General features: G+C 33.1%; 1 long non-coding RNA gene across 1 annotated transcript in view; it reads right to left on the reverse strand.

Moving 5' to 3' along the window:
- LOC119704520 overlaps window positions 1-15,144 on the reverse strand; it is a 40,445-nt gene extending 25,301 nt beyond the window's left edge. Inside the window, exon 1 of the long non-coding RNA XR_005257985.1 lies at window positions 14,988-15,144. This is a non-coding gene — a long non-coding RNA (uncharacterized LOC119704520). The remainder of the gene's footprint in view (window positions 1-14,987) is intronic.
- Between the last annotated feature and the right edge of the window lie 1,007 nt (window positions 15,145-16,151).

Genomic DNA, 16,151 nt, shown 5'->3' on the forward strand with positions numbered 1-16,151 from the left:
TCATTAACTCTCACTGCAAAATAATTTTTAAAAAGGAAAAGAAAAGGTATTTTCTTTATCTGACATTTAAAAAGGGAATTTCAGCCTCACTGAATATCTTAGAATATGGTGGGGAAAAGACAACAAATAAAATAATATTTTTATGTTCATGTATTAAATGAAACTTTGATATTGATTTTTTCACATTAAAATAGTCTCATGGTTTACAAGAAATGAAAATATGAAAAAAGAATACATCATTCTCTTATCTTTAATGAATAATGTTATAATATAGTATGTAATTTTTTTTTGTTTATGGGGAATTACTTTGAAAAAGTAAGAATTTTTTTTTTGGGTCTTATATGATGCATAGTCTAGCTGCAGGTAGACACCTCAAAAGACAGTTTGTAGCATGTATAATGCATTTTCTAGATTTTATCTAAATTAGTGTCAGTACTTAACTTTTATTCATTTGTTATGAATTCAATGGATATTGACATAATTTCAGTGACAGTTATAGTAATGATGGACTGTTTTCCACAAGGACTAGGTCTTGGGATTTTTTTGGCTTTGAGAGACTTGCACCTCGTACTATTAAGAGTCTTACACTACATATGGTGGAAATATTTCACCAGAAGAAAAATTCCTTGTCATAAGCAAGACTTTTTCATTCTCTTACACCACAGTGGATCTAAATCCTTCAGCTTAGGCAAGACAACATGTTTCAGTTTTATGTTAAGCCATTTAGGGCGTATGCAAGTGGTACTTAGACTTTGGGGTCAAATGCCTTCCTTATTGTAGAAAGATGAAGAGAGGAGACAAGATGTTTGATTACTAGATTTAATTATTATAATTCATTACAGACTTGTACCAATTGATAACCCTGTAAATATATTATCATGAACACGTATGAAACTTAAGTAAAGCAAGGGCTGTTTTATCAATTTCAAATAGGACACTGAGAAAAAAAAATCCTGGGAAACAAATCTTCTGGGTTTTAGAGCAATACATTTGCAAGTTTCAGCTAACATGAATAGACATTCAAGTGGCAATCTGTATGCCAAGTAATTCTTTAGTTTTGAAAGATGGCCCTTGGAGAATGCCAATGAAGCAATTTGGTTTCCCTTCCAAATGTAGAAAAGAACAGAGAAAATCAGAGGAAAGAGCTGAAAATTTTTGCTCATGAATTAAGAGATTGCTGAAATCTGTAAAAAACAAAAAGCTGTGTCTTGGATGCTATTGAAGGATGTCCCTTCCTAAGAAATTCTTAGGAGATGATTGTGTGGGAATTTGCTGCCATTCAGAATACTACACAATTTAATGAAATAGAACATGAAAGCATTAGTTTGTTCTGAAGGACAGAATAAGGAGGAAGAAAGCTGTCATAAATGAAATCTTCCTTTATTTCCAAACTGACTGAATGTCTTCGAGAGATGCAATTTAAAAATCTAGTTCAATTCATTTTCTGTTAAAAACTGTTTGCTTAGAGAGGAGGGTTAAAACCTATTGGCTGGTTTTGAAGAGTTTAGCCCATGAAGAATTTCTGTTAGTTTATTTTAAAGAACTGCGAAACTTGAATTTCAGCATTAATTAAAAGAGTCATCTCCAATTTTTGCTACTGATTACCCAGGGATTTAGTAAAGAAACTAACCTAGATAAGAAAATTTTACTTACTGAATTATGATGTTCTCTTTTATTTACTGTTTTTAAAATAATCTTTCAGTAGACGTTTTCAATGTTTTTATGTTTTTAATGTTTTTATATTTTCAATGCACTTGGATAAATGGAAAGTTATTTACAACAAGTGCAGAAATATGTTTCAAATAAGGTTTGGAGTTCAGAAAATTAGTGAGTCAATAACTAAGAGAACTTTTTACTTAAATTTATTATACAGAAAATAAAAATTCAAAATCCAACCTGTCAGAAATTTAACAGATTAAGAAACCGTAAAACATATATCTATTCATATTTATTGTAGGATTTACAATTTAAGTTAAAACCTCTGTCATGTTGAAATGAACATCTATTAAAAAGCAAAATAAGAAAACTGTCTGATAGCAGCATTATTGTAAAGGGGTAAAGTGATGTCATGAAATCCAATCCCCATAATATGTGATGCTTAAATTTTAAGACTGACCTAGTCAGAAACATTTTTTGTTTTTTGGGTTTTTTTAAGAATTTGAATTGAGGCAATCAAAATATAGTTACATGCTAAGTGTTTTAAAAGCAACACATTTTTGTAAGTGTATTATCATGTATGAGTACAAGTAAAGGGAGTAAAGATTTTTTGGTTAATAGTTCAGAGACTTGGCTATTGTGTTTAGATTGATTATTTCCAGGCTTTTACATTGTGCATTTTACTAACTATGACTTTAATATTTGTGAAATAGCTGTGATTAAGATTTAGATCAGAGAACATTTGTTTTCTGTTTCACTTCATAAAACTTCATGCATGTTCCCATCCAGACTATCTATTTCCAGTGTTGATTTGTATTCTATTCCTTATAAAGGAACAAAATATTGCAAACATAAAATGAGTGAGTAGAAATTTAAATCCTTTTATATGCAAACAAATGAGATTTGAAACATGGCAGAAATGCACTTGTGTCTGTTTTCTTGAAGGACATATCAGAACAAGATTTTATGTAGCTATTGTGGACTCTTCACAAATTAAAAAACTGTGCATAAACTCTCCTTGTTTTTTGATGAGCACTAACTCCTCTCTGTGCTCCAAGAATAAAACTACTAAAAAAGAACAATTTTGAAGTTCAAAAAAGTACTTCATGCATCCAGCAGCAACTGAAATTCCTTCTTTTCTGCCTGAAAGATATACATAATTTAGAAAAAAAGTGTTTTGTGGAAAGAGTGATAAAGTACCGGAATTGTGTGCCTGGGGAGGTGGTAGAGTCACCATCTCTGGATGTGTTTAAAAAAGACTGGATGTGGCACTCAGTGCCCTGGTTTAATTGAGGTGTTAGGGCATGAGTTGGACTCGATGATCTTGAAGGTCCCTTCCAACCTAACAATTCTGTGATTCTGTGATAGCTTTTGTCCCAGAAGAAATATCAATCTACTTGCTGCTTAAATATAACTCTTTTTCATCTTATTTTCATCTTCAGGATGTGAAACACTGAAAATGAAAGTCATTTGGTGTAGATAAAGGTCTAGATGATGAGATAAAAAACACAATAAATAAAAACTTTAACAGAAACATGAAATAGATGTTTCACTGGTATACAGGCTAAAGAAAATTCCTCTGATCACTTAATGTCCTTTCAAATAGGTTGCTAGCTATATCATACCAAAGAAATATATTTTTCTTCTGCAGTTTGTCTTTATAAAGCATTGGAAAAGATGGATAGCCTTGCTTCAATCCATGTCATCTGGATTTCCTTGATGTGAGTCCACATTGGAAAATGCAAATATCTTTCAAAATACTTTTATGGCATCAATTATGGAGGTTAAATTTTTAAGCTACTGACAAGGAAAATTTATAGTCATCTCAGACTGTTAAAAACATGAAGTTAATGAAAAACTTGCATGCACAACAATGTAATTATTGTAGTTCGATCAGTACTTCTGTTGAGCCCTTAGTAGCCAGGAAGACTGATTTAACAGAAAGAGCACTGGGATTGTGGTATGTCCTGTTCTTTGCCTTTCTCCTGTTTCCTAGATCATAGAAGACCATTAATCATGAAGCATAGGTCTTTCTTTTGAAGATATACAAGTACAAATATAAGTGTACAAGCCCTGGCATTATAAATGTATTTAAACCACACCATCAGCAATATTTAACAGATATTTATTCTTCCCTTCTAAACGTGTGTGTACTGAAGGGACAGTTGTGTTCTACAATGCAGCAGAGAGGTAACATTCTTCAATTCATTGGTAGTTACACTACAATTAACAAATTTCTTATGTCTCATTTTCTGTTAGCCTGTCTGCATTTAGTTGGAAAGTGGTCTTCTAAAAATTTTCTTTAATTCTTCTGGTGGCAGCCCTGAATTAATACTGCTTAATGCAATGCAAGCATTACCCATTTTAGGATTAACAACCCCAAAAAAACCCCAAAGTTGTATTGTCACCATAGTTTCTGTACTAATAATTGAATATGCTTGTTGGCTAACAATGATTCACCTGTTATACTGAGATCTTTGGAGAAAATTAACAGTGCATATGGTATTTTTTTATCAAGACATGCCATTCAAACTCTTAGTAAAATAGAATTTGGTTTCAAAGAATCTAAAAACATCATACATATCAAAGAAAGGTAAATTCAAAAAATAAGTGCCAATAAGTAAAAATTTTATGCCTGGGGCAAAAGCTGGGTGTATAGTGTAGAATCTGAGAACTGTCGTTGAAGACAAATCTGGAAGACAGAACAGATGATTACTGCATCATAATTGTGGACAAATACCTTCAATATTTCATCTCTTGTTCATCTTGATTTTGATTTTCTATCATACCCTGAGGCTTATTTATTTTAGCAACAGGTCTTCTGATCTGACAGGGCTTTTTGTCAACTGACAAAAAAAGTTATATAATGAAATCACATCCTACATAATTTTTTTTCTGCAAATGTCAACCTTTTCAGTTCCCACTTTGTTTTGCCACTTTGTCTTTGCATCATTATATTTCTTCCTTATTTATCTTATTTTCCTTCTTTTCTAATTTATCTTCTATTACCAATTTTTTACATTAATCCACACACAATATTCATATTCAGTTCCCATCCTGTCTCTTTTCATTAGAAATAAGTGAATTCAACCCAGGATACCAGCTGTACAGAATAAAAAAAATCTATGTTTTTGTAATTTAACTACTGAAATATACATTTTAGGCAGTACCTAAAAAATATTACCTCTAATACTACTTGTTATTAATGATTCTTTTGAGTTCCTATTAAAAGATCAAATTTTCATTATTTATGCTGTCATTTTCTTTAAAAATTTGAATAATTTTTAGCATTAGGAAACAGTCATAAGTTAACTGCTAAAATGTGCACTTTTCTTTTAAGATTTTCTTTGGGTTAGGGTGGCCAGGTTTTGGTAGGGGGCAGATACAGGGGTAGCTTTTGTGAGAAGCTGCCAGAAGTTTCCTCCATGTCTGGCAGAGCCAATGGCAGCTGTCTCCAAGAGGGACGCACCGCCAGCCAAGGCCGAGGCAATCAGAGATAGTAGCTAGGCCTCTGTGATAACACATGTAAGAAGGCAAAAAAAGTTATCATGCAGATGTAATTGTGGCCAGAAGAGAGGGCAGTGAGAATATGTGAGAGGAACAACTCTGCAGACACCAAGGTCGTGGAGGAGAGGTAGAGGGTGCTCCAGGTGCTGGAGCTGAGATTCCTCTGCAGCCCAGGTGAGGCAGCTGTGCCCTGGCAGCACATGGAGAACCACACAGGTGCAGAGATGCACGAGAAACCTACAAAGGATACCTCCTGGAGGAGAATGCCTGAAAGAACCTGTGAACATACAGGAAACCTGTGCTGGAAGATGCTATTGGCAGGCACTTGCAGACCCATGGAGAGAGGAGCCCACATGGGAGCAGATTTGTTGTCAGGACTTGTGACCCTGTGTAGGATCCAATTAGGAGCAGGTTGTGCTGGAAGGACTTGATCCTGTGAAAAAAGTGACCTGTGCTGGAGCAGGTTCGTGGAGAATTGTCTTCCTTGGGATGGATTCACAGTGGAGAAATTCATGGAGTCCTTGAGATGGATTCACATTGGAAAAATTAATGGGGTACTGTCTTCCATAGGAGGTACTCCATGCTGGAGCAGGGGAAGGAATTGTCTTCCTGAGCAGAGGCAGGAATAATGTGTGATGAACTGAGCATAGACCCCATTCCCTGCATTCTCTGTCTCCCTGCACCACAGGGGGGAGTTGGGGGGAGAAGACAGAACCTCAGAAGGAGGGAGGGATGGGCTAAACGTATTTTTAAGATTTATCTTACTTCTCATTATCCTGCTCTGATTTTGTTGGTAATAAGTTCTGTTGATTTTCTTAACTTCAGTCTGTTTTGCACATGTTGGTATTTGATGAGTGATCTCTCCCAGTCCTTAACTCACGTACCCTTTGTAGTTCTTTCTCTCCCTTATTCAGTTGTGGAGGGGAGTGACAGAGTGGCTTGGGTGAGTGTCTGGTATTCATCCAGGTTCAACCCACCACTCTGTTCTGCAATATCCATTTTATTACAATAATGCAGCCTGACATTGTAGGAAATAAATGGTTAGCACATTTGAAAAAAAATTGCCAATTTCAATGGAAGAAAAATTTGTTGTTATTAATTGTTTAACAGATGGTCAAGGTAGCCTGACATAATTTTACTATTCTTCAGGAATTCCACACTCATTTAACCAAGACATGAAACTTAATAAAATCTCAATATTCAGAAATGCAGAAGGAATTTCAGTACATTCTAGGAGATTAATTATTTACACAAACTTCATCATCAATGTTTCAGTCCAGAGCTGAATAGAGTGAATGAGACTTTGCATGAAGTATGTATATCTGACAAGCAAGAGATTGCCAGGGTGGTTACCAGAATTGAAATACAGGACATCATTGCTCTCTTATTCTCAATGTTATTGAGAATAAAAGTGAGAAAAACAGATGGATACAGTATAAGATCTTACTTCTGGGACACTGAATAAAGGAAGCTGGCTGAATGTGAAAGAAGGTGTGAAAATGATTAATTGCTGAATGAGGTGTTGGGGGGGAAGGGAAGACAGATTATTAATCTGTAGTAATGGTTGATTGATGCTGATGACAGACTAAGGATTATTCTTCCCTAAGTTACTTTTTAATTTTCTTTTCTTCATTAGATAATTACAATTGTGACAAAAACGACTATGAAATCATTTCTTATTTTAATTTTTTGTAACGTGTATACACAGATATGAATAAAAAGAAATTTTACTACTTATTAGTTAGATTTCCAACTGTCTTTAAACATTTATTTTGTAAAACACAAAAGATTTTATTGACTTTCATGTTGACATCATTGGCAATAAAAAATGTCCCTAAGGGGGTGGCCCTTACATCAGAAAATTGAAGTGGGTAATCATCAGCCTCTCTCAGCTACACTTTAGCTATCCTTGCCTTTTACCTGTCTTATTGCTAATTGCAGGACTTTCACTTCTGACGTCTTAAGCGTATAAGTGTTGCCATGATACTTTAACATATCTGGAAATAACTGAACATCCTAATGTGGAAACTATATAAGGTCTGGTCATCACTAAGAAAAAAAGCAGAGATCTGATAATTTGTGTCATCAATTTTATGTAACTGTTATTTTTCCTAAGAGCTATTTAAAAAAGCAAAATTTTCATAACACTTAGAAAGTTTTTCATAATTCAGAATTTCCTCCTGGGTCCAGAAAGAGGTATTGCATAGTCACTACCACAAAGGATGGATAAGGAGAGCCTGCAAGAGCCACAAAAATGAAGAAAGATCAGCTTATAATGGCAACCCATAATTTTGAGTTCTAGACTTAATATTCATGCAAAATATTAGTTTATATGCAATGCATAGAGATTGGAAAAACTAAACATGTTTTTCTTTCACATTGATTGAAAAGGAGAGCCTTAATTGCTTGACCAGGAAGAAGGAACATAATAATGGAAACAATAGAAGGACTTATTGAGTAGCTGCTCTAAAGCAAGCATCAGACTTTGTATGATATTGGTTTATCTTACCGTACTTTAGGATTTAGTCGTGCCTATCACATACTTTACTAATGTGCCTTGTCTTGTTCAGCAAACCCATATAGCCATATTCAGATTGTGGAACTCATGTGTAGTAACTCAGGTACTAAGGAGAAAAAGAACATTTTTCCACACATGGCCTGGTAAAATTTACTTTTGCCTACTTTAAATGGTTATATAAACATGTAACAGAATTGCTTGTTTCTATATTATGAAATAAAGCAAAAATATTTTCCATTTCCTACTGAAAAAGGAGGAAAAAAATCCTAAAAATATTTTGTTTAGAAAAGGCATTTAAAAAACATTTGCATTATTTTATTAAGGACAGTTCATTAGAATACTATACTCATTTTATTAGTAAATGTCTTTATGATAGAAAACAAAAAAAATTCCCCATTTAAGGGATTTCTCGGTGGCTTAGTATGATTATTTACTGGCAACAAATCATATTATATGAGGATTATGAAAAGTTCCATCTGTTCTTTAAGGCAACTAAACTTGACTTTCAAGATTTATCCTATGCTCTGAATAGATCACTGTGAATATTCACCTAATCTGGCTGTGAAGATTTTCAGATCACTGTGGTATTCCACTATAACACCTTCTAAAAAGAGGGCTATATGGGTAAGATAATATCCTAATTTTTATATATAAATAGCTGAAATATAAATGGATTGAATTGGCACAATTTGTCGATAAATGTGAAAAAAGTTTCTGAATATATTTTTCAGTAGGTTGATAATATCACAATTGCCGTGATGATGTAAGTACATAAAAAAACTTGGTTTGAAAAAAAATCAGTGAGAAAGTTAAATCCTTGACTATTCTCCCTTCAATATATGGTATTTTTCAAAGAATTTAAGCAGTAGCGATATTTCTCTAGTTTTATTCACTGGGTTTTTTTTAAATTAAAAATCAATAAAGTAACGCCTTGTAGACAAAGGAGATGTAGAAGAAATATTGGAACAGTCTCGGGATTCTTGGAGAATGCATGAAGATTGTGGTAAGTTTCAACATACTAAATATGTGAAAAATAAACTGTGGATTGTGCCTGCTGTGAGATTCATGTGAAGGCCCCTACACATTCAGAGAATGGGGGAAGAAAAATATGTGTAGTTGAAACATTGCAATAAAAAAGACTTTTTTAGCAGAGACAGAAGTGTGATGTACAACTAAAATGAGAAGCACACTTTCTAGATCCTGACATTCATGGTCTAAGGTAAACTAAATGAAAGGTAGAAAAAGGTAGAAAAATGTGGGAAAATGGTAGTAGGAATCATCTTTTAAATAGGTAGAATGTCATAAGAAAAGACAATTTTGCTGCAGCCATTATGGATTAATCCTTTTGGCTACAACACCAAAAGTCCTACAAGACTGCCATGTTTCAATACTTCTATAATTTCTAATAGGCATGTGTAACCTCAACACAGGAAATCTAAGGACATTTGGTGTACTAAGACAGACTTGAGCTTGCATTTATCCCATTTTCCATCCTTTAATTTTTAAAATACTGTCCAAAAAAATAGGATCTCTCTTCCCACTTCTAACCTATGTGTTCCAGCTTAAACTACAGAAGCATTACAAACAATTTAATTTTAAAAAAATAATTTAAAAACAACTTATATACAATTTAATTTTTCCATACAAATCTTGTCTATTTTAACCAAAAAGAATGTCTAGAAAAAATTAATGAAAGTAATTTGAATTAAAGATTATTACATTAAAGTCTGTCTACACCAAGTGTCAAATTCCATAATGTTGACTATTCCTTATGCTAATAATACTAGTGATTTTGTAACATTTGGCTGAATTCTGATTTAAAGGTTAAGAATTGAAAGGGAGTTCCTCACAATCATATCAATATCACAATACTCCTCTTCAATGTCATAAGTGTGGGCAATACGGAAAAATGAGGACTATTCTTATTTAGGAGTCCAGAAAAACTCCTAAACCCAATATTTAAAAAACCATGTCAATAGATGTATTCACTATCTACTGTTGTAATAGTAATCTAATTAAAGGCAAAAGAATCTGCTTTAATTTCTGTCCTACCTTCCTACCAGATAGAAGGAATGGTTTTGCTAGAAAATGAGAGCAAGATTTATTTATATCTGTCTCACAAAAACAAAAGACTCTACCACAGTCTTTTTGAGGTGAGTCTGTGAGAAATGAAAATACCAGAAAACTTTTGGGAGCATAGCAAAAAAATTTTTAAAAATATAAAAACAAACAAAAAGCCAGACTCAAGCAAGACCTCTAATAACACATTTTAGCTTGTTATTTTAAACAGGCAATTTGCACATCCCTAAGAAGGAAAATTCTGAAGAGTTTTCTTTTATTAAAAAGACAAGCACTTCAATAATGAAAATCTCTACAGTAAATGAAATTTTGATCCTCATATTAGCTTTGTGGTGTGAAGAAATAGTCTCTGCTCACCGTGTTTCCAAACTTTCTCTTTGTCAGAATAACTAATGCAGATCTGGCCTTTTATTTTTTTTTTTTCAGTTGGGTCTTTTTAAGTTAGTGAATCAGGTCTCAAAGGACATATTTACCCCAAATTTTAAACAAATTCTTAGCTTTTGCATATGATATCACTGCAATTAACTTGTTATTCATTTCTGTGTTTTTGACAACACTTACATGTAATCTATAATTGACAAAACTGTAGATGATACCTCTGGGAAAAATAAAACATCATTATTGCTTTTGCCATGAGGGTGAAAGAATAGGGGAGGGATGCAATTCATTACATGGGATACTGCAAACTCTTCACAGCAGCTGTAACAGGTTAGCTGGCCTGCTGCCAGATTCATTAAGATGATGAGTGAAAGTGGATGGTGTTAAAGACAGCAACACAATAATGCAGCTTTAGGCTGTTTTCTACATACTCCATATTCTAGCCCACTTTTCTTACTTAAAGCATCTGATACCACATATGGGGAAAAAGATTTACTTTTGAAGTTACAATGCTTTCTTTTTTGATTAGTTTATTTAGTAAATCAGTTTATGCATTTGTCTTAGTCAGGGATTTTCTTTTGAATCAGATTTTTACCTGGACTCCTCAAACAGAAATCAGGGAAGCAGTCAGTCACTAAAAAGTATGTCTTTTGTGTTCTAGAGATTAATCATTTTGCTATGTGATCCCAGTTTTATTGCTATATGGTTTTTAATTAATGATCGATAGGAAATATTGGATTGATGGGTTTTCTAGGATTATTAGGAAGTAAAGGAAGGGAAAAAATGCTGCTCTCTTATCAATGATAGTTGCTATTAATAGTTGTTCAGAAGATACAAAAAGCTAGGTCCTAGAAAAAGGTGCATTTATATATGAAGTTATTTCCTTAATACTGATAAAAAATTCCCAATTAATATTTCCAGAGTTAAAAAAAGCTCCTCTACTCTCATCTCTCTCAAGCCTAAACACACACACACACACACACATTAAAGTAAATATCCATGAAACCCACACCTGCACTTTATTTTGGTGCATTCTGAGCACATTATGTAGGCTTGAAATACTGCTTGTCCCCAGTGACTTGCACTGAACCCTTCTAGGGCTTTACAGCATAGTCAGTGTTGGTATGATGTTAAATGCTGCGCATTTTCCCATTCCCAAAGGAAAGATGGAAGACAGAAATCAATTAAAGGGTTCAGGAGCAGGGGTTGGTAGGCCTTCTTTCTTTCATATTTCATAGGTAAACACATTTCCTGGCAAAAAAAAAAAAAAGCATTTTCTAGGGTAGGGTCAAGGATTTCAAAATGGTTATGAACCTCAACCTAGCATTTTGAAAAATGCAGTAGAACTCCAGCTGGTAAAGAAAACTGATACTGAGTGATTTGCTTAAGATTTCAAAATTATTTGTGAGGTTCAGTGAGAATTATACCTGTTCATTTCTTCTATTTATTTTTCTTTTTTTTATTTAGGTTTTTTCAAGGCCAGGAAAAAAAAAAAAAACACCGTAAGAAATATCTTCCTCTCTTGAAGAAATAAAATTATAAAAGAATTGTGTATAACTTTTTAAACTTTTTTTTTTTGTGTGTGTGTGTGAGGGAAACATTTAAGGGACAAGTGCACTGCAATGGACCAAGTAAAAAAAAATGCTAGATTTAAAATAAAATAAACTGTGTGAGAGTAAAGCTGTTATTTTTTTTTATTTGTTTTTGATTGAATGGGTAATGTGGAAGCCCATGTACTTCAAATGGAACATTACCATTATTTCATTATCTTTTCCAGTAGGTAGTGGATTTTGGGACACAGTGGTCTGTATTCAATAGAGAATTGGTATTTTGTATAGAGACATGCAACGCATATGAAAGCATAAGTGAAGTTTTCTGAAATGATATAGTTAAATTCAAAAGAAAACTTACTTAGTGGGAATACAAAAACATAGGAATGAGAGACCAAAGTTTCATAATTTTCTCTCCTAAAATAAAATATTAAATTGCTCTGAATAGATATCCCCCCTCCCCCATCCAATTACCAACCCTGACTGTTCAAGCAATTTAATAATATATTCAATTCTAAAAAACTTTTAGAACTAAAATTAGGTTGGAACACTATTTTAAAAATCATATTCTTCCTTTAATAAAATCAATAGACTTGATTTTTTATAGAAAAAAGATACCATTTTATCACCTATTTTAGTTAAAATTTAACTAGATATTTAGCTATAATTTTTAACATAAATAAATGTATCTACTCATGATACATATAGAGATCTGAATTTAGAATCTTAATTCTGAAAAACTAGTGCTAACTTTACAGATTCATTCCACAATATAGTAAAAATGTGCCAAAAAGTAACACCCAGTTGACTGGCATGATCAATAAAAATATTTTATGAATAGAGTTCAAAAACTCTAAACATAAAGCTTATTGCTTGGGAAAGTGTCAAGAAAACCAGTAGCAGAGATGTTTGTCTACTATGAAATCAGTCTATATTTTCTTTAGAACCCTCAGTAGCAGTATATTCACAAGGTAATATTAGAGGGGAAACAAATGTATTTGAGAAATAACCAATGATTAAGGATCATGTAATTTCAGGAGCTTTCACATCTGCTACTAATGTTTGTGGAACAGGGCAAAAAGAGCAAAGCCTGCTCATTCGCTGCAGCCCTGAGTGTGAGGGAGATGTGCTGATAACTTGCTGTCCAACAAACAGAATAATATTCACAAAGAGAAAGGTGTGTGAATCTGCTCTCTTTCTATTTCCCCCTCCAATTTGCATGCCCTAGAATGCTGTTATAAAGTGCAGCATTCACATCAGGTCTGGGTCATACCCAGCTTAATTTGACTATAATTCAAAAGGGTTTTAGACATTTATGTAAATATTATAGACATGAACCCTTGATGTTGGCAGGTACGTACAGATCAGACATGTAAAATTGTGTCCTCCTAAGAACTTATCAGTTAAGAGGTGCCTTAGGTAGAAAAAAAATGCTTCTGATGTTAGGATGATATGTGACCCAGTTAATTCTTTTTCTCTGAAGGCCAGTTTGAGAGAATCTGCACAAAAAATTATTCAGTGTTAACAATTTCCGTGTAACTCTTCTAAGTCCACAGCTGTATGCTTTCAAATAGTTATTTTTATGATTCCAGTTTTTAAGTTCATTGTGATGTTTCTGTGTAACATTTGAATTTTCCTCTGTTTTAGTAATATCTCCTAAATTTATGCCAACAAGAAAATTGATTCTTTTCTGGTGGATCTTAAATCAGTGAGAAAATATTAAGCAAGATGTGCCCCAAAATAGACACATAAAAACTTCCAGTAGATATTTTCTCCTAGTCTGGTACTATTCCAACAGAAATCTCAGTCATTTCCAGTTCCTCAGTTTCAATAGTGTTATACATTCTGGTGTCAATACCCATATTCACAGACTTTACTTAAAATTTCCCATGAAGAGATTAAATATTTGACTAGCGCTATTCATTCTTCTCTAAAAAATGAACTAACTTTTAAAATTTAGCATGAACTTTCTCTTTGAAACCCTCAGAGAATTTTATGAGGTTTGAAGGTTTTTCTCCCACTTACCTTTTTGCCTGCATAATTTTCTTTAAAAATTAGTTTTGAAGTGGAATATTTCATCTGGAATAATAGACTTTTGTTTATATGACTCCTTCCCATATGCACCCACCCTTATTTGCTCATACATTTTTCAAGACCCAGGCAAGCTCTCAAATATCTTATTTTTTAATATTCTTCAATTATATATAATTTATTATATATATTTATTATATATATTTATTATAATGTAATCTTTACTTTGACTGACTTAATAAGATTAGTTGTTACAGATCTGATGTGTCATGTTTAACATCTTTCAGAAGATATATTAGCTGATTATTACATCTTCCACCACAGAACTACATATTCTGTTTTGATGCTGTTATGATGTAGTAATTCTCATATAACTTCCATTACTACCTTTTCCATTCACTTTCTCAGTCTTGTCCATTTTAAAGAACTTTTCAGGCCTCATACACCTTAAATTTTACCTACATATTACAAAAACATTTCAGTTAACATATGTTTGTCCTTATAATACAATATGTTTTTTCTTGCAGGATAATTATGTACCAAGCTGGCAGTAAGATGGAATAACTTCAACAAAGTATACTACACTACACATTGGTGGTACAGTGCATATAGTGTCTAAATACTTCTGGATTTAGTTAATAATTAAGAATATTTTGGAGTGAAAATTTGGTATTTGGATTTTTAATTCATGTACAAGTTCCAGTTTAGATGTTACTACATTACTGGAATCAGACATCTCATACTGGTTGTTTTTATATCTTTGCTCATTTCTCAATCATAATGAGGAAATGGTGATTTTTATTTGGTTGGTTTTGGTTTGGTTTTTTGGGGTTTGTTTTGTTTTGTTTTGTTTTGTTTTGTTTTAATAGAATATGTATCCCATTGGTGACACATAAAAAACCTCTGGAAAAGCAAGTCTATGTTATCTTGTTTCTTCTTACCTTAAAAGAAAAATATGTTGTTAATATAAACATAGCAACATACTGTCATGTTTTCCCAGCTGGAAATTAAGCACCACAGAGCCACTCGCTCAGCCCCCTTTTCTCCCCCTCACCCTGGAGGAATGAGGAGGGGAATCAAAAGTAAAACTTGTAGGTTGAAATAAGAACAACTTATTAATTAAAAAGAAAGTGACATAATAATAATAGTAATAATAATAATAATAATAATAATAATAATAATAATAATAATAATAATAATAATAATAATAGTAGTAAGAAAGGGGAAGAAAACCAAACAAATGATTCAAATCAAAATTCACAGCTTACCACCTGCTGTCCTATGCCAGACCCTGTTCCTGAACCCAGATGGGCCTTCCTTCTGGGGAACTCCTCCAGTTATGTATGGGGCAAGATGTTCTACAGTTGTAGAATATCTCCTTGGCCAGTTGGATTACTTGTCCCAGCTATGCTCTCTCCCACTTTTCTTTTGTGTACTTCTTGACTGGCAGAGCATGAGACAAAAAAAAACCCAAAGAAAGAAAAACTAAAACAAAACAGCACAACAAAACAAACAAAAAAACCCCAACCAAACAAAAAAGTCCTTGACTTAGGATAAATCCAACTTAGCAAAAAACCCAAACAACAATGTGTTATCAGCATCATTATCACTATGAATCCAAAACACATACCAGCTACTGAGAAGAAATTTAATCTATCCCATCTGAAATCAAGACATGCAGACACTCAGAAAACCTTTACTTTGTCTGCTTATAAAACCATCTTGGTAGATTACTATGGTAAACATCCGGAGATATGTTTACCTAGATATGACCTGTTGCATGATGTTTTATCAGAACTTTGCCTGCTTTCAAGCAGCACTTGTTACAAAACCTGTCAGCTATGAAATTATACTTTTTTTTTTGTCATGTGAGTGATAGCTTTGGAAGAGTTTCAGGTTGAAAACACCACCTGCTCATGAAGATATAATACAGACTTCTTGCAAATGTATAAAACCACTGATGTAGCAGTATGATGTATCTTGTTGTGACTGTCACATCATTCACTTTTTAAATGTCAAACCTGTCATATTTCTTGATTGAAGTGCTCTTAATGTAAAATACCTGATTTTTTTTTCCTGTTGTTCAATCAGGACAAGGCCATGCCAGTGAACATTCAGCTTTTTAAAATATCACCTAGAGAAAACAGTAACAGATACATCCTGTACCATGATCTCCATATTTTGTCTCTGTTTATAGTTGTATCCCTCAGAGGAGTCACATTCCTACTATGTATTTTAAATCTGCCTCCATGTGATGGATATGACAACACAGTGGTTTCTCAACTAGCTCCAAAACAGACTTGAATTGAGGACATTTTAGTCAAGATATAGAAAAGCATACTGCCTGTGAATTTGTGCTGGAATTCTACCAATATTTTTTACATTTCAACACAATTTGAACAGAAATACATTAAAAATTGAAAGTAAAAGTA

Source organism: Motacilla alba, chromosome 1 (genome assembly GCF_015832195.1).
Source record: "Motacilla alba alba isolate MOTALB_02 chromosome 1, Motacilla_alba_V1.0_pri, whole genome shotgun sequence".
NCBI classification, from domain to species: Eukaryota; Metazoa; Chordata; class Aves; order Passeriformes; family Motacillidae; genus Motacilla; species Motacilla alba.